Genomic DNA, 25,616 nt, shown 5'->3' with positions numbered 1-25,616 from the left:
TAATGTGGGTTGGGGTTGTTGTATTGCCACTGTTAGACATAATACTTTATATAAAGCTACCGATTTTTGTGTTTTTGCCATTAAGTTTATTTCTTTCTCTTTTTTTCTTTCCTTCTGTTCAAGATATTTTATGACCTTGGATCTCCTAATTTGAGGACCGTACAATTCTTTTGTTCCTTATCTTTGCTTTATTGAAGACAATATTAGAAATTATTGTTCAATATGCATTATTTGAATAAAGAGAGGACCATGTATTTATGATATTTTAAATAACAGGCATGATTTCTTGGAATCTATTTTTAAAACTGAATAAATAGAAATATGTGAAAAAAAAATGAGACTTTTATCCTTACATTTGTTTGCAAATAAAATATTAAAAAAGAATGTGATAACTTTTAAAGTTTGTGCTCATTTGTGATTCAAACCATTCCTGTCTTTCTTTAGTCAGAAACTCAGAGGCATTACATGCATAGAACAAAAAGCTGCTGACTGTCTTCACAGTGACAACCTGATGAACATACCAGCCAGGAGTCAAAAGATCTCAGAAATATGCTGCTGTATGATATTACAGAAAGTTCAAATGAAAAGAGATGTGAAGATTAAGTGTACCATTTTGCTGTTTTTCCACTATTGAGAACAACTGAGAAAAAAAAGTTAATGTAGTGGGGAAAAAAAATCAACTCTACAGCCATGTGGTGTGTCTTAAAATCCCAGAAAATTCAGTTAGCCGAGACTCAATGCAAATGAACAAATAAAGCAATTTTTTTTTTCCATTTTGAAACTAATCATATGGATTTAGGTGCCCACAAAATAAATGAATGAACCAAGCTAAATATTTTTCATCTGGACTCCTAGCATCCCCTCCCATCTGCATCTTGCATGTGGGTATGATGCTGACTGAGTGAATAGGGTGGGGATCACCTTACCTACTGAATGCTGTAACTGGATGCTTAGCAATGCTGTAGTTGCTTAAATCCCATTTGCTATACCATCTACAGGAGGTGGTCCTTCAGGGCAATCATTTCCACAATGAACTGTGCAGCCACCTTCACTATTGCCTGCCTCTTATCCTGGTACAGTGATACAAACATCACCCAATCTGCTCCATTATGGCTTGCCTTGGTGTGTGTGTGTGTGGGGGGGGGAACACTACTGCCCTGCTATCTCAGTGGAAAAAGGGCCCAAGGTTGACAGACTTCACCTTTTATGTGGCTTTCTGGCTCATACTGCTGCTGTTTAAGTGGGAAATGGGGTTCCTATACTAATATTGGCTGTCTCCCCTGAAATCAAGACTAATGGATGTTGGTTTTGCATATGATGATGCATACCACTTTCCTTTACTGATGACCTTCCAACAGTGAATACATTCACCAAAATACTGGTTGTCCCTAAATCAAAAGTGCCTCCTCTCTCTCTCTCTGGATCATTGAGTGATGCTGCTGGGACTGGGGTTGAAGACAGACCTAGAGTGAAAAAGGTCAGGGGCATATCTCACACTCTTTTCTACCTTCTCTTTCTGGGGGGATGTTCTTGGAACTCAGCGGTATCATTGCCGCTTTCTGCATCTGCTTACTGTAGAAAAAAAAAAATGGTGCCAATGGTAGAAAACATAGGATTTAATTGGCTGCTGCATCTGTTAGCCCTCAGTTACAAAGTGCCCTCTAAAGCAGTATTTAGTAGGCAGGTGATCCCTGCCTTGTACACGTAGCACCATGCCTGTATGCAGGTGAGCTGGCCAAGGTGGAATGGAGAACCATTTTACCAGCATCATCTGTACCAATAATAACCAACTGTAGCTTCTGGTTAAAACGATGACCTTAAAAAGCTTGTGGCACTTCTTTTAAAAATAACACCTGTGCTCCATTCAGTATATCACTCATGCTGGCATCATTATAGGTTTGTGCTAAGCCTTGATAGATGCATAGCAGAAACCTATAATGATGCCAGCATAAGTGTTGCTCTGTATGCAGCACAGGTGCTATTTGTATAAGAAGTGCCAAAAACTATGTAAGATCATCGTATTAACCACAGACTAAACTTGGTTATTATTCATACTTGTAAAAGTGTTTGGCATCATTGCAGACTTCTCCTGTTGTTTACTAAAACTTTATACTTCTGAGTACCATTCTTATGTGCATACACATTTCACTATACTATAAAAAAACAAACCAGGGGGTCAGGGTTACTGAGTTTTAAAAAATATCCTCAGCAACCTACAGCAAGCACATTAGCAGTATAGGTATAGCTATACTTTATGAAAGCTAGAAATCAAAATAACACTTCTCCATAAAACTTAGGAATCTAATTCTAAGCCAAAATTAACCAATGCTTTTTTTCATTAAATTTATGGACTTAGCACAAAATAGTTTTTGGAAAAACACCACTCATATAATTGCTCTCCTATTTTTTTTCTATTTTTTAAAAATAAAAAAATCACATTCACTGTAGTGCGCTATGGGAGTGGTTCTCAACCCAGTCCTCAGGACAAACCTAGCCAGTCAGGTTTTCAGGATACGGCCGTATCGCATGCGATAAGCCTCTATCGCACATGAAAAGGACCTTTTTGAGTGTGATAGCATGCAAAATCAAGTCGGGGCAGAGTTAGCAGAGCGAGGGGAGGAGTTGGGGTGGCGAGGGGGCGGACTCAGTGGTGTCTTCGCTGGTGGCGCTAATGTTATTAACATTATCGTCGCCAGTAGTGCACTGAATAGCACCACCTTTCACGGTGTTCATCATTCAGCAATGAATGATGAATCCAGGCATTACTCAGATAAACTTATCCAGCTAACTTTAGAGATACATACAATAGTGCAGTTGCACCAATGCATATAGCCTGCTATCTTAAGTTAGCAGGCTAGAATGTAGCCAACTAACTTTAGGTCAAGTCTATGAGCCAACCAGACTTAGCTGGTTAAGTTATGGCTAACTCTGAATATAACAGTTAGCTGGATAACTTATCTAGCCAAATCAGCTCCTCCTCCAGAGTGCCCCTAATTTACCCCTGGATTCATCATTCTGCTATAAATACAGCTGGTGATAAGTCAATGTCACACTCAGATATAAATATATAGTGGAATGATAAGCCACGAAAAAAAAGGGGTGGAGGAGCAATAGTGAGCAGGCGGTGTGTTTTCACCCGCCATGGTTGCAGCCGCCCTGCACACTGCATGCATTAGGGCATGCGATAATGACCTAATGCACGCAATAATGGCCCATCATGATTTGAACAATGATCCCCTTAGCCGGCAAAATTCTAGCCAGCTAGCTTTAGTCGGTTATAATTTAGCAGGATAAGTGCCCAGTCTTCATTTGACTGGTTACCTTCTGAGACAGCTGGCTAAATACTTTTGAATATAGACCTCAACGTTTTTAGCATAAAAATAGCAGTATACTTTCTTCTTTTTATCATCAAGAATCCAAATAATTGGAGTTAACCCTCTTAATACTTTCATTTACTTCTCTGGTCTGTCTCCAGCTGTAGCTTTAGAAATAATACACAGAAGTAATAATAGTAGTATTAATGGGTCAATGAACAGTTTCACCATGGCCTGTAACAGCACCATTGATGTTGTCTTCGGTTGATGATTCTGAGCTATCACTACCACAATCACTAGCCCTAGTGCTGAGGGCAAAGATGGGCACCATTTTATCCTGGGCATCATATGGCCAGTATGAAATTTTCTTTTTCATTATTTTCATATTTCATTCAGCAGTTGTGGTTGCTTTGCTGAGATTTAGCCTAGATGTAAATACAAGGTCACCATGTGAAGGTACTCATTAAGACTTGGCAAGAGATATTTACTCTAAAATCTAATTATTTTTTTCCCCTTCAGTTCTTGGCAATAGAGAAATCAGAACTATATTAGGGATAGAAAAAGGTTTTGTATCATTTTGAACACTGTCCTATTTGTAAGTCAATGTCACACTCAGTAGTGACTACTTGACCTCCCCCCCCCCCCCACTCACAATCTGCTTTACCCTCGATACATTCACATAAGCCATGCATTCTATCATTTACATTTATAAATGATACAATAGGATACAAATACATTCCAAATAATATTTTCCTCTAGTAAGGTGCATGCTATGTCATAAATTTCTTTGCTACTTTCTAATTTGATGCCTCTAAAATTTTAAAAAGCAACAGAATGAAATGTATAATTTAAATGTAGTCATGAGAAGTGATGCAGAATAAACAGTATGAAGTTGAACATCTGCCTGCATTTTCCGTCAGGGAACTAGTGCAACAATCACTTTGATGCTTATTCTGAAAACTCATAGACAAAATATACAAAAGCAGGATCAGCCCTCGTGTGCTGGTAACAATGTAGAGGTCAATATTCACTCACTGGCCAGATTGAAAAGTTAGCCAGATAAACTGTATCCAGCTTGCTTTGGAGGGATATTCAGTGGTGCAACTGCAGTATCACATATAGCCAGCTACCTTAAAGATAGCTGGATAAGTTTATCCCGCTAACTTTAGGTCTGCTCTGCGGCATGACCAGTTAGCCAAATTTGTTATCCAGCTAACTCTATTAATTTGTCTCTGTGTGCCGGCTGGCTTGTGAGATATCTGGCTAAATACCTCTGAATATGGACCTTGTAATTATTAAGACAAACACAATCTTCCTAATTATGATAAAAAGTTAAGTTATTCAATGATTTTTGATAGTACCTGAAACAAGAATATGAGCCTACCTTTTAAAGCTATTAGCAGTAGGGATGCAAATCGTTTTTTGAAGATTTAAAATATCGTCCGATATATTTTAAATCGTCAAAAATCGTTAGGGCCACGATACAATAACAATTCCCCCGATTTATCGTTAAAAAATCGTAAATCGGGGGAAGGGGGAGGGGAAGGGGCGGGCTGGAAAACCGGCACTCTAAAACACCCTAAAACCCACCCCGACCCTTTAAATTAAATCCCCCACCCTCCCGAACCCCCCCAAAATGCCTTAAATTACCTGGGGGTCCAGCGGGGGTCCGGAACGGCCTCCTGAAATCGAATCGTGTTGTCTTCAGCTGGCGCCATTTTGCGCCGCCATTTTGCAAAATGGCGGCGCAAAATGGCGCCGGCCATAGACCAACACGATTTGACTGCAGGAGGTCGTTCCGGACCCCCGCTGGACTTTTGGAAAGTCTTGTGGGGGTCAGGAGGCCCCCCCAAGCTGGCCAAAAGTCCCTGGGGGTCCAGCGGGGGTCCGGGAGCAATCTCCTGCCTCAAATCGTTTTTCCGTACGGAAAATGGCGCCGGCCATACGCCATTTTGCGCCGCCATTTTGCAAAATGGCGGCGCAAAATGGCGCCGGCTGAAGACAACACGATTCGATTTCAGGAGGCTGTTCCGGACCCCCGCTGGACCCCAGGTAATTTAAGGCATTTTGGGGGGGGGTTCGGGAGGGTGGGGGATTTAATTTAAAGGGTCGGGGTGGGTTTTAGGGTGTTTTAGTGTGCCGGCTCACGATTTTAACGATTTTCACGATAGTTTAAACACCCAAACGGCAACGATACGATTCCCTCCCCTCCCAGCCGAAATCGATCGTTAAGACGATCGAGGACACGATTCACATCTCTAATTAGCAGTATTGGATTTGTCTGCTTAGATGGATGCGTAGAAATTTATCCTAGTATTTTAGAAACTGTACAGCTGCTTCTTGCATAATTTATAAAATACAGCATATTTCTGCTCTGAAAATATGTGCATAGTTTCAGTATGCACAAATATTTCCAGTGTTATGAAAGCACTTGCATTCTTTGCTTGTTTTATAAACATACGCACATATATTTCACACATAAAAAAGATATAACATGTTTGCTTAAAAACCCTAATTTTTACATGGAAGAAGGTATATTTTAAAGTATGTATTTATACCATTTTGAAAATATTTGAGCATGTATTTGAAATCACCAGTTTGTCGTTACCTCTTCCGGTTCACTCTCAAGTTTACCTGGATTATCTATTCTAATACTTTACCTTGAATGTACCCTGTTTCAAACAGACCTCCCATCAAAAAATTGCAGACAACAGACAAGACAGATTTCAGTTGTCCAAATCGATTAGCAAGTGTAAAAGTGTGTGAATTAGCTCAATAATTTATATGCATAAATCTCCTACAAAACAGCAACTTTCGTGCGTGACTCCTGACCTTGCTCTGTGATGTCCCAGACTGCCTCTTTTATGCGCCTGTGAATGTGTGCTCAAAACTGAAAACACGTGAGTAATTTCGATGTTTATAAAATAGCATATCCATAAATACAGGCTAGTTATGCATATATATGTACTTTTTGCATATATAACCCCTTTGGAAATGTACTCAACCGTACATATGCAAGCAATGAGGTTGCTGTACAGACCATATAGCAGAACCTCTTAAGAACTTGCATGGAAACTATTATAGTCCTTCAAGGGTGCTGAGATCAGAACATCAGTTTTTACTGGAAAACCCTAGTATTAAGAAGGTTCAATTAAAAGAGACCTATAATTGCACCTTCTCTAGAGCTGCTCCTAGTTTTTGGAATAGTGTGCCCTGCGGTCAGGAGGATGACTACAAATCTTTCAGGAAACAATTAAAAACATATTTGCAGGCTGTGATTGACCTTCTTGTTGAATGTATGATATATAAGCTTGCTTAATATTAATGATTTTTTAACTTGCTATTTATTGTTTTATTATGTTTTATCTGTATTTGTAACTGTCATGATTTGATGTTTGTTATCTGGAATCCACTCAGAACAGGTCCTGGAAATGGCCAGAATACAAGTTAATATAAATAAAAAAAAATAACATAGTCAGTCACTACTGTAAACTACAGATCTTGGAAAACTCTGCAATTTTCTATTGATGTCTTGTAAATAATGAAGTTTCATAGAGTTGTAATGCCAGTGAGAATCTGCAAGTTTTTTGCCATCTGTGGTTGATAATCTTCCTGTAGCATGGAATACGTATAATAGAGTTCAGGAAAAGGACCCATATTTGGTGCATTGCTAGCATCACAGTAATTGACATTATTGTAGCTGCTTATGCATGACATTACTGTAGGTGGTTCTGAATGGGATAGTCAAACAACATGCTCACTGTAACACTAGGGCACAAGATGTAGTATAGCTGAAGTAATGCTCCACTCTGACTGCTGGGCCTCTAAGGAGAAACAACTTTCCTTCAGTGTATAAGGCATGAGATGAGTTTGAAAGAGAGAAAAATAAATTGAGAACTAATAACTGGATGGTAACAAAATTTAAGGCGGGTTCAGCCCACAGCAGTGAAGCAGTTTAAATAATAATATAAAGTAACAGTTACCAACTAAAGGGCAAATTTTAAAATGCTGGCACTTGTAAAAAATGAGAGATACATGCATGGCCGGGCCATGCGAGTATCTCTCGATACGCGCGCAAGAGCTGGCACTGGAAAAATGGGGCGGGCCAGGGAGGGCCGGGGGAGGGGTCTGGGCAGCCGTGGGCAGTCCAGAACAGCGCTATTAGGCACTGTCCTGGTGAAGCGCACGCTGGCATCCGGCTGACCTGTGCAACCTACTACTGCACCGGAAAGCAGGTAAGTATTGCAATAAAAAAAAAAAAACCTAGGTAGAGTGTTCTTAGGTGTCAGGAAGGATAGGGGAACTGGCAGGCAGGGTAGATAGAGGGTTTAGGAAGTTTCATCCCAGTCCACTCCTTTATTGGAGCGGACTGGGAGGGAACTGGGAAAAGGCCCTATCTCATTGCCGTGTGCATGTAATAAAATCTCCCCCCTTGCGCATGCAAGTCAGCACTCATGCGCACATGCGCCTGCTAACAAGTTAGGTGGCAAGCATTTAGTAGGGATGTGCATTCGTTTTGAATGAATGCACAATCCTCAATGTATAGGTTCCTATTCGTTGCATTTGTGGGTTCCCGAAACGTATGGCGAACCCCCACGAATGCAACGTATCATTAACGAATAAAACCCCCACCCTCCTGGGCCCCCCTAGACTTGCCAAAAGTCCCTGGTGGTCCAGCGGGGGTCCTGGAGCGATCTTCTGCACTCAGGCCATCAGCTGCTGGTATTCAAAATGGTGCCAATAGCCTTTGACCTTACTATGTCACAGGGGCTATTGGTGCCATTGGTCGGCCCCTGTCACATGGTAGGAGCATTGGACAGCCAGCACTATCTTGTGCTCCTACCATGTGGCAGGGGCCGACCAATGGCACCAGTAGCCCCTGTGACATAGTAAGGTCAAAGGCTACTGGTGCCATTTTGAATACCAGCAGCCGACGGCCTGAGTGCAGGAGATCGCTCCAGGACCCCCGCTGGACCACCAGGGACTTTTGGCAATTCTTGGGGGGATCAGGAGGGTGGGGAGTTGTACTTAATTAAATTTAAAGGGTTGGGATGGGTTTTTTTTCAACTTTAATGGGAAATGAATACATATGTAACTAATGGACGAATTCGGTTGCCCGAAAAAGGATGCAACTGATTTGGGTCCCGACGAATACGAATACCGAATTGGACGAATCCATCCCTTCTGCACATCCCTAGCATTTAGCCAAATAAGTTAGGGGCAGTTCAGGGCCGTAACTTGAAGAAGCTGATTTAGCCAACTAAGGCCTGGATTTATCAAAATGCACTAAATATCACATGCGATAGAAAAAGGGGTGTGTTTTATAGTAAAAGGCTTGATGTTACCGAGGTAGAGAGTCCATTGCACAAATCTCATTTTTGAGTTTCCTCACTCCGAGGGTCCTCAAATCTTCACAAGAGAGCACTGTTCTGTCCATACATCTCACTTTGAATGTCAAAGTGGCCCCTAACCCCTACACTAATACCTAAACCTCACCTCGAGTTACTAGGTGGGCCTCCCATAGAGATATAAATACTTACCTAGTGTTAGGGCATTATGGCTAGTCTCTTTCTCTCTCTCTCTCTCTCTCTCTCTCTCTCTCTCTCTCTCTCTCTCTCACAGCAGGACATCACAAAATGCACTATTCCCATCACACAGCTTAACACTACTGAAAAAGGTGTAGCTAAAATAAATAAACTACCCCTTTTTTCCTGAAGTTAAACTGTGTGATATGCCTGAAATAGGTAGAGAGAGCCTCTATGATGGCAAATACATTAGTCATCTATTTATAAACTCAAGGTGAGGTTTTGGTGGTTGTCTAGGGTTTTGGGGCCAATTCTACATTCACAGTGAGATGTACGATCAGCACAGTACATATCAGTGAATATTTGATGAGATTTGGAATAAGGAAAGGTACACAAAGAAGAGATTTCTACAATGTACTCTCTTGTCCTAGCTTGATAGCACCCAGGTAGAGAGTGCATTAAGCTAGCGCGAGAGTAGATGACTAATATGTGTGCCATCCTAGTGGCTGTCTCTCTATCTCTCTCCCTCTCCTTCACTCCTCTCCTCTCCTGCCTGAAATGGGATTTGTGATAAATATCACAAATCCCACTTCGGGAATATCACATATTTTGATGCCAGGAAAAAAGGTGTCCAGACAGATCCCTGGGGCACTCCACTATTCACCTTTTTCCATTGGGAAAAGAAGCAAAGAATTCATTTAGTCTCTCTGCTATGGCTTTGTCATACCTAAGTGTTCCTTTTATCCCTTTATCATCTAATGGTCCAACTGACTCCCTCACAGGCTTTTTACCTCAAATGTACCTGAAAACGTTTTTATTATAAGTTTTTGCTTCCACGGCAAGCTTCTTTTCAAATCCTTTCTTTGCCTTCCTTATCAATTCTTTGCATCTGATTTGCCAGTGCTTATGCTATTTCCTGTTTTCTTCATTCGGATCCCTTTTCCATTTCTTGAAAGATGTTCTTTTAGATAATATAGCCTCTCTCACCTCACCTTTCAACCATGCCAGTTGTCATTTAGCCTTCTTTCCACCTTTTCTAATGCCTGGAATACATCTGTTTTGGGCTTCCAAGATGGTATTTTTAAACAACATCCATGCCTGAGCTAAACTCTTAACCTTTGCAGTTGTTCTTTTCATTTTTTTCCTAACCATTTTCCTCATTTTATCATAGTCACCTTTTTCATAATTAAATGCTGTCATAGTAGATTTCTTTTTTGAGCTCCCTCCAGTTATGAAGACAAATTAGATAATATTGTGATCACTATTGCCAAGTGGATCCAACACTGTTACCTCCTGCACCAAATCCTGTGTTCCACTAAGGACTAGGTCTAAAATAGTTTCTACTCTTTTTGGTTCTTGTACCAGCTGCTCCATGCAGCAGTCATTTATTTCATTTAGGAACTTTACATCTCTCGAATGTCCTGATGTAACATTCATCCAGTCAATATGAGGGTAACTGAAATCACCCATTATTCTTGTGCTCCTGATTTTGTTAGCTTCCCTAATTAATTTTAGCATTTAATTGTCTATTGGTTCATTCTGGCCAGATGGACGTTCTACACCCCCATTACTATTTTATTCCCTTTTGCACCTAGAATTTCTATCCATAAAGATTCAATATTGTAGTTTGCTTCCTGCAGAACTTTTATCCTGTTTGACTCAATGCTCTCTTTAACATATAGTGCCACCCCTCCATCAATTTGAGCCATCCTATCAGTTTGATAAATGTGTACCCTGGCATCACAGTGTCCCATTGGTTATCCTCCTTCCACTAGGTCTCTGGGATGCCAATTATATCTACCTCTTCATCCAGTGCTGTGCACTCTAACTCTCCCATCTTATTTTTTAGAGTTTTAGCATTTGTATATAGACATTTCAAAGTATATTTCTTTTTGTATTAATAACCTGCTCATCAGTTGACAGGGGTAATTTGGAAACTTTCACACTTTATTTAAAAGGCATCTGATCCCCTTTAGCATTTATTTCAACCTCTCTACTGGGATGTCCTTTTTCCCTGTTCTCTTAGCATCCTTCAAAGATATATCATTCCGAATCATACCCTTCTGAGCAACTATTGGCTTTCCATCATCATATAATTTAAAAGCTGCGCTATCTCCTTTTTGAAGGTTAGTGCCAGCAGCCTGGTTCCACTCTGGATAAGGTGGATCCCATTCTTTTAGAAAAGGCCCTCCCTTCCTCAAAATGAAGCCTAGCTCCTAACAAATCTAAAACTATCTTCCTTGCACCATCATCTGTTCCACATATTGAGACTTTGGAGCTCTTCCTGCCTCTGGGGTCCAACACACATGGAATGGGAAGCATTTCTGAGAATGCTACCCTGGAGGTTCTGGACTTCAGCTTTCTTCCTAAAACCTTAAATTTGGCTTCCAGAACCTCCCTCCTGCAGTTTCTTATGTCATTGGTACTACATGTACCAAGACAGCCAGCTCCTTCCCAACACTATCTAAAATCCTGTTTATGTTTTGTGTGAGGTCCACCACCTTTGCACTAGGCAGGCAAGTTACCAAGTGATCTTCATCAGCCACCCAGCTATCAACTTTCCTAATAACTGAATCACCAATAATAACAGCCATCCTAACCCTTCCCTCCTGGGCACGTGCCCCTGGAGGCCTATCCTCCGAGCAAGAGGATACTACATCTTGTGGGCAGGTCCTAGCTACAGGACTGCATGCTTTCTGCCTCATCAAGCTGATGCTCTCCTTCCAGGTGACCTTTCTCCTTCAAAGCATCACAGAGGCTACCAGATTGGAATGCTTCCTCTATATACCTCTCTGTCGCCCATATCTCCTCCAGGGTCTGCCATTCTAGCCTCCAGAGATTGGACTCGTTTCTCTGAGTGCTTGGAGCTCTTTGCACTTAGCACACACATATGACCTCTTGCCAGCTGGGAGATAATCACACATGTGGCACTCAGTGCAGAAGACTGGAAAGTCTCCCTCTCACTGCTGGATTACTTCCTGCATCATAATTTTGTTGATTTGTTATCAATTTAAAATCTCTAAGGGAGCAGGGATGTCAAGCTAATCTAAAGTACTTTTAGTCTATGGATTTATTTTATATGTCTCTGGCAATGACCCTCAAACCACAATTTATCTATATCTTCCTAGTTACTCATGTCCTCAGAAAGGAGTTCCTACATGTGTAAGAGCTACCATGGGTGTCACTTGCTGCTGTGAAGTGCTGAGAGCAGAGCCCAGGGACTGATCTGGATCTGAACATTAGGCAGTGGTGATTTTCTGTGGCAAACCTGCTCAGGTTTAAAGGCACCCTAGCTGGGAAACATGGTATTGAACATGAAGAATAGGGTTACCAAATGGCTCCAGGTCATGAAAAACCAGGTGATCCTGTCCTGTTTTACCCCATTGCATTGATTCCTTAACCTAGAGCCATCTGGTAATCCTAAGAAAGAGAAATGGCTTAGGTGGGAAGCTTATTGGAAATGACTTTTGCACCCTTTATTTATGGACTATTGCCTTTTAATAATTATTTTTTATTACTTACCCAGATAACTTCTCCCCAACTTCTCATGAAATCCTTTCAGTAGACAGAATTGTCTGTGCAAGTAAGTTATCTTTGACACTGTGCACTAAAGTTTATTTTGAAACCTTGTGAAACATGCTGGGAAATGAAATTTTGGACACAGAAGCCAGGTTCTCCCACATGGTAGAGATGAAATTGTTGTATATCTTGCTGCAATGAATGTTGAGATTTTTGGTCTCCTTGTTAGCTACCACAGTAATAGAATTTGATGGATTTGCATCAATAGATCAGCCTCAGCCTTCTACAGTGGTGGATATTGCCAAACTACCTGGTCCTATTATATTGATGGTCAATTTTTGTTTTCTTATTAACATATAGGGTTCAGGAAGCAATGCATATCTTATCATCCCAACACCAGGGATAAATCAAAAGCTAATGTATCAGTAGTATAAGTGACATTAGGGGGTATTTGTTTTGAGTGACAGAAGTAAGAAACAATGATGATGAGCTGGGGGCAGTATCAGTGGTTGATATATGTACTTGATAGTGGAATAAGGCATAGACATGAAGTCATCATAGTCTGATGTTTCATTCATTTTCCTATTCATCTTTTCTTGTATGACCCGTGTAATGTTTGTTTTATGTATATCTTTATGAATCTTGTATGATCCATATTTGGTGTGTACCTTTGAATTTTGTCAATGCTGGGATTGTGGTGATGTCATTATGTTCTAGATCATAGGAGAGTGGATCTGATGAAGTAGCAGTTTAGTGAGTATTAAATACTTTTGTTATAGACAATTTGTTCTTGCATGTTCAAAGCTCTGTCAAGTAGTGCCAAGTGAGAAAATCTTTAATAAGGAGTTCCTGTTGCACTGGGAGTGGACCCTTGGCCTGGTGCAGGATTGGTATGGCCCTCCAGTTGGACCCGTAGAGCCTGCCACCAGGAGGCGGAGCACAGGAGGATACAGAGGCTAGCTGGAGCTTCACCCATAGCAACCCAGGATTCCCTCAAGTTGAGCCCTTGGTTACCCGGGCCGCCTAGTCTTAGGTGGGCCTTGCAGGGTCTCCTAGAGAGGAAGTTCAAATGAGTGCCCACCACGAACAAGGGTGCGTGGTCAGTGTTCAGACAAGAAGAACTGGAGGTTGCAGGAGGCCAGAATGGAGTGTCCGAGTGTATAGCTAGAATCAAAGCCAGAGTCTATGAACAGAATGGTCAGCCAGGCAGGGGCAGTAGCAAGGTCAGTCCAGACATAGTGAGGTCAAGCAGGAGGTTGGATACCAGGCGGCAGATGAGAGTAGTCGCTGTTCCAGGCAGAGGTCAGGTCAGGCGGCATTCAAGGATAGTCTGAGTTCCAGGCAGAGGTCAGGGCAGGTGGCTATCAAGAAGTAATCAAGAACAAGCAGAGGTCATTACCGTGAGATCAGTCCGAAGGGTACTACCAGGAATGGAGAGACGAAGGAGGAGGAGACACTGGGACTGGAGACACAGGAGATGCTGGAACTGGAGACACAGGAGACTCTGGAACTGGAGACACAGAAGAGGCTGGAACTGGAGGCACAGGAGATGCTGGAACAGAGAGACTGGAACAGGAGACACAGGAAATGCAGGAAGGCAAACTTGCTATCACAGAGTGATTGACCCGATTGCCAAGGCAGGGATCATGGGTCTGAGCCCTGACTTATATACCATGGATCGGAGACATCATTGGGGAGCATTAGGTCTTGGTTTCCCATGCTTGGCCCTTTAAAGCTTGTGACACTGGCCTCACACACACCTAGGGGCGGGGCTGAGAAAATGCTGGATGCAGAGCCCCAGTGGGAACTCCACTGTGAGGCCTGTGATACAGCTAGAGCCGCAGCAGGTTGGAGAGAGCAATGGGGATGGCCTGGACCTGCAGTGGAAGGGAGGCCTCCACTCGTGGATGGCTGAGAGAGGTGAGTAGGCCTGGCTGCAGAGCGTACATGGTTGGGAAGCGCAACAGTTCCCTTATAGTTCACCCTCTCTCCTTAACACACCTTGCTATATAAGTTTAACACATCATTGCTCCTAAGAGATAATGTATAACTGAGAGCAATAAATATTTAAAAGGACAGAGCAACTCAGTAAAATCAGACAAAGTAAAAAATAAAAATATATGATATTTTATTACATATGAGTTAATTGATCAATACTTTAAAAAGATAAATACAGAAAGTAAAAATAAGAATGTTATGCTCACTAATGGGTTAAATCTGTAGCCTCGGGCAGCCAATACAATTCAGCTATGCAGCTCTAAGCTTAGCAATCATAACATTTTTATACATTTCATTTGTTTACACAAGACACCTTATAATAGCACTATAATGTTTACTCAGAATGCCTTATAATAAAAATCTTACAAATATTTAATAAACATTGCTTATAATGTCTGAGAATTTAAAAACAAAGTCATCTAAGTCTATCTCTTAATTATAGTTTATATTCGATGCCTTATAATATCTGAGTACCTATATAGTTATATTACTAATTGGGAGCTTAATTTTGACTGAGGATTTTAACCTGACCTGACCTGTATTTTTACTGTGGAAAAGTTATTGTTTACCTTTAGAAGGAACACAACATTTTTGATTAGTGAATAACATAGAATCTAGTATTCCCCTGCTGTCTAGGCTGTGAGCAAAATCTGGGTGATGAGCCAGAGATAAATGAGTCAGAGATAAATGTAATGGAAAAAAAGACACGTAATTTTAGGGAGCTAATATGCAAGAAATTCCATTATCTGCTTTTGACATTTTTATGTCTCTAGGTGAAAATGCAGAGCTGACTGATTGCCTCTCATTGTTGGCATTAGATTGTGCTGCAAGTGATTCAGGGACAAAAGTTGTTCTCTTTCTGACAGCTAATGATTTCAGATGTGGGGACCCCTGGAGTATAGATTGGGATGCCCACAAAAGTGTGGTATGACTGTTCTTTTTTTGCTTATCTCTGATAGGGGAGGACACTTTTCAAAGTAATCTAACTGCATTAAAATGGATTAAAGTACCTGGGCTGGCACCTGAAAATTGCTCTTCTCAGCCCAACTAAACCTACATGCAGATATCCATTGCACACATGCCTTTAGCTGGACTGCAATGAAGTATTCTCAGGAGCATGTTTAGCTTGGTGGACAAAAATAGCTCAAATACATGATATATATATTTTTATTATGTTTAAAACATTAATAATAATATGCATTAAATCATAAGAATGTTATAAAATCCCCTGACTTACTTGTCTATGAGTTGGAAAATGTGTCTATGTCAGAAGTGGACAATTCAAGTCCTCAAGGGCAGCAAATTAGTTGGGGGTTCCAGGATATCCCTAATGAATATGCATGAAATAGATCTGCATACAATTGAGGAAGAGTGCATGCAAATCTTTCCATATGTTCATGTATGTAAAAACCGTGATCTGCACAAGTTCTGACTTACCTGGAAAAGTAGTGGTATTTATCCAGATAATTCCTGTTTTCCTGGATGTTTACTTAAAGAATTGTTGGGGTTGAATGTATTTCTGTTAAAGCGGAGAGTGTTTTAGTATGTGTGAAGGATTCCAGTGGTTACAACCGGGTGAGAAAGCAGCAGGGGTTCAAGATACTGCGGTAATTTATCTTATCTATCTGTTGTGATTACAAGAGGGGTGAGAGGTTGACATACAAGATAATGGGGGATCCCGGGATAGATTTGAAATGGATTGTTGGAGAGTGGAGGGAAGAGGGTACCCGAGTGGACAAGCTCTTCTGTGGGTAGATGTGGAGGTGTGGTGGGGAGGAGAACAAAGTGGGCAGCTAGGGATAGGGGAGGGGATGGTTGGTGGGGAGGGAGGGTAAGTGGAGAGCTGGGGAAGGTTTTGTAGGGGGAGAGGGTTTTTTTCTGTAATAGTCTGGAGGGTGTGAGTGAGAATACTTGGCAAAGTACTGGTGATTTTGTTAGAAGGGGATTGCAGAATATACGGTGGTTATATGAAGGCCAGCAACATGGGAGTAGTTAAACTTTTTTTCATGGAGAGTTAATGGCTTAAACCATCCTGCTAAGCAAGTTAAAGTGATATGACATTTAAATATGCTGCAATCTGATGAGTTTACTGCAAGAGATGCATTGGCCGGAAGGAGGAGGGTATTACAAATTGAAAACTCAGTGCTTCTCCTCTTCATATATAGGGAAGAAAAGGAGTGAGGTGGCTATTTTAATTAGGAAAAACTATTCAATTTCAGGGAGAAAATGTGATATGAGACCCAGAAGGAAGATTTTCACTGGTACGAGGGAGGCTGGAGGGCCATCCTGTCACCTTGCTCAAAGTCTATGCCCTAAATAAATGGTCTCAGCAATTTTTTTGCAAATATTTTTGGTTTGCTGCTGGAAGAGAGTAGAGGGGGTGGTGGTGGTGGGGGGGGGGGGGGGGGAGATTTTAATATTGTGATGGATGTAAAGTTGGATAGGATTGGTAAGTCCTCAGTAGGGTGTGTGATAAAGGAGCTATTAGACTTGAGAAACAATTTAAAGGATGTGGGATTGATAGTTGAATGGAGGAAAAAACACTCAATTGCCCGTGATGTCTCCTTTTTCTCAGCCCCTCATGGGTCTGATTCTCGGCTAGATGTGGTGGGTGGGGAGGGAAGATGAGTAGCAGGTGGTGATTTGTAGTCTAAAAGTCCATAGTTATCTCCAATCATGCTCTGGTGTCTATAGAACTGTTTTGGGATGTAGTAGACAAGGAGGGAAGCCGTGGATGGAGTGGAGTTACGCCAAAGTATTATTGATGGGTGGAAGGAATATTTAACATATAGATTGGCTAATCTTATATAAGAATTAACCAGGGTTCACAGAAAACAATTGTTAGTATACAATGGGTCAGATTTTAAAAAGCTCTACGTGCTCCGGCCCATTTTCAAAAGGCCCAGGGGCACGCGTAAAGCCCCAGGAAGCGTGTAAGTCACGGGGCTTGAAAACAATAAGCGGTCTGGGGGCGGAGCGGGGGTGGGGCCAGAGACCACGCACTGTGGAAGATTTGAAGGAAAACATCCAATGTGAAATTACTGCTATTCCCCCCAATATGCTTGCAGACATGTTCAGGAACATGGAGCGCCGCGTTGAAATGTGTCTGACAGAAAACAGTGATCACTTCCAGCATCGCATGTAATGCAAAAGATTACACATACGTCAAGGTATGTAGCGTATTTTTTTGGTTCAGATTGCTTCATCCTAACAGAAGTTACAGCAGAATATTTGGAGCCTCTTTTGAGTGAATCTTCCTGTAAATATGATTGCACATCCCTATATGCATTCATTTTATTCATTCTGAATGGAATAAACCAAAAATAGCCTCCCATGAAAATACCTGAAAATTGTAAGGTATTTTCATATTTGTTGTGAAATAAATATGGGCCCTCTCTGGCCCTGCTAAAATTGGACCTATGCCTCAGGCATGCCAAGCTGGGCCTTCCTGTGCCCCTCTGATCCCCACTCCTGTTACTACAAAATAAGCGAGTCTGTGATCCTGGTATACCCAGCTAAGTAAACCTGAGACCACCTGGAGCCATCTTGAGCCCCCCCCTCCCTCATTAAGATCTGCTGGATTCAGAGAGTGCTGCCCATTTCTCATGGCCCTCTATAAAAATCCTTAAGAGCAGTAGTATGCTCTGGCTTTGTACACCATTTTCCATAGCTAGGACAGGAGTGAGTGATGCAAGGGAAAGGGAGAAAGTGGGTGCTGGGGAGGGAGCTTCCAGGCCCTGACAGATCTTTATGGGGTTAAGAGGGGCCCAGGGAAGCCCAACCAGACAAGAACTGGGCTCACTTTTATTGTAGTGGTAGGAGTGGGAATTGGAGGAGCATGGAGATGCCCTGGCTGGGTCTGTAGAAGCCCAGCTGGGCAGGCCAGGCCCCTGGGTTCAATTTTAGCAGCGTGGAAGGGTGATTCCAGGCCTGCAGGAGACTCTTTTTGTTTAAAATGTGCTTCTTTTCTTGTTTGGGTTTTTTTTTTCCGTTTAATGGGGGTTTTTTTTTTCAGTTTGGCAAGTGAACTGAACCAATAAAAACATTAAATGAATCAACCCCCCCCCCAAAAAAAAAAAAAAAAAAAGAAAAAACAAGCTGAACTGAAAATTATGGGCCACACATCTCTAAATAAACACAACAACAAAGGATAGTACGTGTAAGGACAGTTTGAAATGGAACCTGAACTGCCCTACATAAGGGCTCTAGATATGCGTCACCTACCTTTCAATATTCCACACAATGCATGGCCACACATCATACTTTGCCTTCATACTTGCCACTCAGGACAAAATCCAGAGACCTTCCTCATTTTACCCATAATGAAAATTGTAACACTAGTTATTAAAGCTGGTGGGTCCTCTTATCTACCTCAATGAACAGACATTTTCCTTCAGATCACCATGTAGTTGCTTTTTCTAATTTCTCATCACAAACTAGATATTTCATGTGGGCCTGTGCTTATACAAGGCTCTTTCGATTGCTTCAGCAAGGTCGTCTTTCATATAGGTCTCCCATAATGATTCATAAATGTGCAAGTGTTCCATGTGTGGCATTTCACAGACACTGGCATCGTGTTCTTTTCATTAAAGTAGCCACATTGGACATGTTTAGCCATGTTGTTTGAAGTTAAAAATTTCCCACACATTGTTGATGGATCCAATGTGTGCTACAGAGTAAGAGTAAACAGTAATATTGCTTTTTGCTGTGAACTTGTCTGTGCTCTGAACTAAATGACATTTTCTCTTTGGATTTTTCAGAGTGGACCTAGAACCAGTCAATGACTTGCTGCTGGTTTGGGTTATTAGGAAGGTCCCAGTTTGAGATTCCCTGATACCCACATGGCTCCTGGAGATTCCTGGATGGGTAATATGTGGCTGGAAGAACAGCTGTGGAAAGTTTTTGACTGCCATTCTGTGAGTTGTTAGCTTTGCCTCTCTTTCATTCAGAATGACTACATAGCTGTTTGTTTTTACTTTGTGACTGAGTGGCATCTTGGTTGATAATATACTTTTTTCCTTCTCTTGTACCATGTGACCTAATCTTCTTGTTTAAAGGTCAGAACTGGATATGTGTAGTGGGATGCCCATACCTTCAGGAGAAACACTTACTATGAATCGGAAATTACTCAGAACTCTTCTGTGGCAGCAAGCAAGGATTCTTTACTTGGGAAACTAGAAGAGAAAAATAATGAACATCATACACATGTTCACATGGGTCTATACATAGAGATTGTGCTGCTGTGATCAGACAATAGGAAAGAGACGAAGATGGGGACTCAACTCACTAGTACTGGTTACATCTAGATGATCTTGCAATCCCACCTCTTCCCATGCATGTTCAGGTGACACAGCCGGAGAATGGTTAACCATAAGAACAGAAGACATGTCATACTGGGTCAGACCAAGGATCCATCAAGCCCAGCATCCTGTGTACAATAGTGGCCAATCCAAGTCACAAGTACCTGGAAAGTACCCAAACATTAAAAAGATCCCAAGCTACTATTCCTTGTTGATTAATAACAGTTTATGGATTTCTCCTCTAGGAACTTTTTAAAACCCAGTTACACTAACTGCTATAACCACAATCCTTTGGCAGGAATTCCAGAGTCTTAATTATGCATTGAGTAAAAAAAGAATTTTCTCCAATTTGTTTAAATGTGCTACTTGCTAACTTCCATGGAGTGCCCTCTAGTCCTTCTGTTGTCTGAGAGAATATTTGGTCTGGCAGATGACCTTCTGTTGTTAGTCCTCCAACAGCTGGCAGGTGCGCTCTTATGACATTTTGTTTCTGTGTAATTCTGGTTTTAACACACAGAGGTAAATTTTAAAACGCTTAGCTGGAGCTTACACACCTTTATCTTTTATTGTTATCTTTATTTAAACATTTCTGTTCTGCTCATCTCCAAAATTCCAGAGGTTTCACAGGAAAGCACTCATAATAAATACAAGGAAGAAATAAAAATCACACAGAAACAGAAAATAAATTACCCACAAAAATTGGAGAATGGAAAAAAGCACTTTGGTTTATCCAAATAAACACCATACATCAAAACTTGTGATTATGTATTAAAACAATTTGTTTATTGCAAATATACATTTTATAAAAACATTTATAGTATCAATATCTCCCTACGGATATATTCCACTTAATCCTTCAAATGAAGCACTTAAACATACATCAAATCATGTGCAAACCTGCATATACCATTATTCATAACCCTTGCCTCTATGCTATTGCTAAACTCAACTCACCCTCAAGTATGATACATTTCCTTTTTCAACATACAATATTGGTCACTGCTGACAAAAGACACTAGATTGAGTAAGATTTTTCATTCATCATCATATCCACATGATAACACTGTTATTAACATTTAACATCCGTTGAAAACAAATTTTTAAAAACATTTTAACCCTCATTTTACAATCTATAATCTAACATGTGAATATTTGAGATGTAACACATAATTCAGCTCTCATCTGTAGTGTTCTTGATTACATTATATTCTTTCCTGAATATATATATATACAGACTAACATAAATAGCACAAACACAGAATGTAAAAGTAGGAGTTATGCACATAAATCATCTCTGTGTCTGTAAGTGGATTTTTAACTTTCTGAAAGTATGCATGGAATTTCATGATGTGCATACATTTCGCAGCAACATAATTTATATATTCAAACTGTGTTGGTAACAGGCAGGTAACTTTATGCACATACATGTAACTCAATATTCATATCCAATTTATACAGTTACCTTGTGTTTCACAAAATATTTGCCCATGCATGCTTGTTTCTGTTGCTGTCCTTTGTGCCTTTTTGTGTGTGCTGTGTTGTAGGTTCAGTTCGTTGTGTGCTTTGGGCATGGTTCCCATGGCATGCAAAGAAAAAAAACACAAATTGTTTGTATGCAGAATGAGTGGTGCATATGATTTGATTGTAACCTGTCCTTTCCAGGTCCATTGTTTTACTTTTTATGTGTATTCTATCTGTCTTTTTTTCAAGGCACAGTAATGTGCCATTCTTTCTCCTTTTATATTTTCCTTCTACTTCTTCATGTTCAGTATATTTTTTCCAGTGCAAGCAAATGATGCAGCCACCTTTCTAAAGGGTCCAAGTCGTCCCATCCAGATATTCCATCAGTTGGTGCATGAATTTTCGGTACTTTACCCTCATGTAGAAATCTGTCTTCTGTATTAAAATTTGGATATTGGGGCCAGATATAGAGACACTATCCAGTTCCCTATATTAGCCAAATAAACTTATCTGGTGGTTAACCCAAGCACACCTCTGAATATACTCAGTTGACTTAAGATTAACCAAATCACTTTAACCGGCTATCTTTAGGGCAACCAAATTGTTGACCTGGAATTTTTGGCTAACTGAGAAGGATGATACTGAATATCAGCATTTATTTGGCTAAATTAGCTGGACAAGTTGCTCTGTCCTGGAATACCCTCGCCCTGCCCCTCACTTAATTTAGCTGGTTAAATGGAAGTTGCTGGCTGCAGCTGGATATTCAAACAGCACATTTAGGGCAGGATTCATCATTCCTCGCGGAATGATAAATTCCGTGAAAAAGGGGGTGGGGATGAAGGTGGGCGGGCCTGTGAAAGGCCGTAGCTATTCGCACTGCAGTGTTGCGATTTTTCCGGCCATGATGGGGCCAACTGCAGCCTTTCGCAGCGAATAGCGATACCGTAAAAGGCGTAGCTATTTGCTGCGCTACTGCCGGTGATAATGTTCCTCACATTATCGCTGGCAGTGGTGCCGTGGCCGACTCCTCCCCCTCCCTGCCCCAACTCCTCCTTTCCCCCTAATTTGCATTATATCACATGCAAAAAGGCCCTTTTCGCAGGCAATATGGCCTTACCGCGTGCATTAGGGCCTTATCGCGTGCGATAAGGTCCTAACGCATGCGATGATGCTTTGAAACATAACCCCCTTAGTTGGCTAAGCTCCAGCTTCTGGGGAGATTTACTGAGCTGAGATTAGCCATTAGTGCGCCAAATGCAATGTATATTGCATGATAATGGCATATTGCAGTGATATCGAGCGTTATTTTGGCCCAAAACACACCCCTATTACAAAGAGCTGATATGCATGCAATTTGCATGCATAAAGTTTGCAAATGCATGCAAAGCAGCTAATGCATAGGTAATCCTATGCTATTAAAATAACACGGCTTGCCAAAAATCTGCCAAGCCATGTTATTCTAGATATTTTCCTGTGGGAGCATCAGGACTCTAATGAAAGTCTTGATGCTCCTGCGCTGAAAAAGCTGCCTTCCCCCCCCCCCCCCCCCCGAAAGGCTCTTGGTAGACCTGTGCTCAGTTGATATGGCCCAGCAGAGCCCAGCGTTTCCAAAATTATGAAAAATAATCACACAGTGATGGCCCAGCCCCTTTAAATAAATATTTCCCTGGTCTTCCAACCTCCCCCCACAAGACATCCTGCCCCGTCCCTCCCCAATATTAGAAGAAGTCCCTGGTGTCTAGTGGTCACTCCCACCCCAAACCTCCTTCCTTTAAAAAAGTTCCTGTGTATGTGGTCCCCCTAATCTAGCCTATCACCCAGACCCCTCCACATCTGAGAAGATATTCCTGGTATCTAATGGGGCCTGGAGCAAACTGTAAGCTACAGGCCTGTCAACCACCACTTACAAAATGTCACTGACGAGGCAAAAGCTAGTCAGCACCATTTTGAAAGATGGCATTGACTAGCCCAGAGCCTAGGGGCACTTCAAGCCACACTAGACACCAGGGATGTCCTCTCAAGGTATGGTTGGAAGGTCTGGGAGGTGGGCTAGGGTGGGAGCCACTAGACTCCAGGGACATATTTCAAGAAAGGGGAATTGTGGGGAGGCCACTAGACATCAGGGCTACTTCTAATTTTTTGGAGGGCAGGGGTCAGGATGCCTTGGTAGGGGGGAGTTGGAAGCCAGGGGGAATATTTATTATAAAATGTGGGGTTTGGGAAGGGGTGGAGCATCACCATGGGAATAATTTTTATAGTTTTTAAGCTTTGGGCCCTGCTGGCTGCCTCGACAGGTGGTGGGGGAAGGGGGGGTTGACAAGGGTATCAAAAGACCCCTGGTTGGTTTTTGGCAAGGTGAAAGGGGCAGCTTATTTTTGGACTGCCATTGGCATGTTTTTCCCCATTTCTCGACATTATTTTTCTATTGCGTCATTTTTTCAAAAGATAAAAATATTGTGGGGAAAAACACTGTGCTATTTTATCAGGGAGGGGCTGAATATCACAGGAATGCTCCTCTACAATATATCGCCCCTCCAGTGGTAAAATATAGCAGTATAATAAATCTTCCCCTTAGTTTATTTATTTATTTATTAGTTTTTCTATACTGGTGTTCAAAATTAAGTATCTCATAGGTGTACAAATTAATTATGCCCTGTTATAGGCATTTAAAACATCAAATTAAAAGAAAATAATATTCTATCTTAAAAGTAAGCAAATAAAACAACAATAAAATATCAGAAATACAACATTTTTAGAAAAAGATAAACATACACTTCTAAGAAATTTAAAAGCATTTCTAAGAAATTTAAAGCTAAAAGAAATTTGGCTAAGCAAAAAACTTCTGATCTCACAGACAAGCTGTAGAAAAAGCCAGGTTTTAATGCCTTTTTTAAGTTGGCTAAATGGTGCAGATTATGGGACCTTTGTGTTTAATTTTATTTTTTTAGATGTAGTGTTTTCATTGTTCATTTTTTGCATCAGGATTTTTTGTTATACACGGCCTAGAGTGACTTTCTGAAAGTCAGGGAGGCAATTTAGAAATATGTTAAATAAATAAATTACCTTTTTGGATGAGGAGCTGTATTTGCTGCTTACTGTCTTGCTTTTCTATTTCATAGGTGTGTTTGTGAAATATTGCTTTTTTGGCTCTTTCAGTTTCACCTTGACATGCTCTTCTTTTCATGCCAGGACCAGCTAAAGGAAGGAGGGGGACACCTTGGAGGAGAGAAGGAAGGACTCCAATCCCCAGAAAAACAGAGAGAGGAAAGTGTATGCTCCAAAGAGAGAGACACAGACACCCAAAATGGGCATGAAAAATAAACATTTTATTTTTTATTATTTCCTTCAGTAACTATTTTTGCATGAACATTGTGTCTGGTATTTTTTCATGCAGCTCTAGTGATATGGGAGCATGACTGCAATATATGAGTGCAGAAGTATGTATGCATGTATACCATGCATGCATAGGTGATATTTGTAAGAAAGGCTGTGAAAGTGATAGGATACTTATGTTGTATATAGGGTACGAGAGAGAGAGAGCTTTTAAAAAGGATGAATGATATAATATCCTGCAGTGAATGTGATACTGTGTCTTAAAAGAATCAAAGGCTTCTTAAGAGGATCCATTTGGATTCTCTGTCCTATACTTTTCACACATTCCTTGTGAATGGATCATAAAATAATAAAAGACAAACTGCCTAGATCACAAAACTTTCTTTGACAGGATAAGAAAAAAATATGGGCAAATAAGCTGCAACAGGACATAGTGGGAGTTTTGAAGCAAAAAGCCACTGAATCCAGACATATTCCTGCCCTTATCCAAAGAAAATATAGATGGGGTTGAGGGCTTTGGGAGGCAAATAATAATCACCTTAACATGTAGGTAAATATTCCTTTGAGGGTTGATCAATGACTGGTATTAATGGAGCATCTATGGTGGCCCTGTTTCTTCCTTTCTTTGAATTTCTTTTCTGGAGTCATATTGAATATTCATTTTTTCTCATGAGCAAAGATATTTTTACAGTTGCTATGAAGGAAAACCCAAATACCTAGTGAATTTCATCTTCAGGAATCCAAAACTCGTGACATGATCATCCCCCCGGGAGTGTGAAAATCTGCCAGAGGCATATGCTCTCTGAAATATGCTGGAAATGAACCATAGAAAACAAATGCAAATGTACCATGGAAAATAGAAAATGCACACTTTGAGAATGAAATAGCTTGTTTTTGACCTGCTTTGAATCCTGTTTGTACTTTTTTCGACTACATTATGCAAGTCACAAAACGGAACAAGTCCTGAGAATCACTATTTGCTTCCTGCTTTCTAGGGATGTGAATCATTTTTATAATGAATTGAAATATCATACGATATTTCTTAATTCGTTATATATTGGTTTAAAAAAGAAATGAACACTTTTCCCCCCAAATTTTCATGAAAATCGTTTTTCGGGTTAGTGCGCGCTAACTCCCGTTAGTGCGCACTAACAAAAAAACATTTA

General features: G+C 40.9%; 1 protein-coding gene across 1 annotated transcript in view; it reads left to right on the top strand.

Annotated features, from left to right (window-relative positions):
* Positions 1-25,616, top strand: part of TMIE (transmembrane inner ear) — a 176,079-nt gene that overhangs the window by 86,255 nt on the left and 64,208 nt on the right. The gene's annotated exons all lie outside the window — the stretch shown is intronic.

This window comes from Rhinatrema bivittatum, chromosome 2 (assembly GCF_901001135.1).
Source record: "Rhinatrema bivittatum chromosome 2, aRhiBiv1.1, whole genome shotgun sequence".
NCBI classification, from domain to species: Eukaryota; Metazoa; Chordata; class Amphibia; order Gymnophiona; family Rhinatrematidae; genus Rhinatrema; species Rhinatrema bivittatum.
This window is presented reverse-complemented; position numbering and strand designations above follow the sequence as displayed.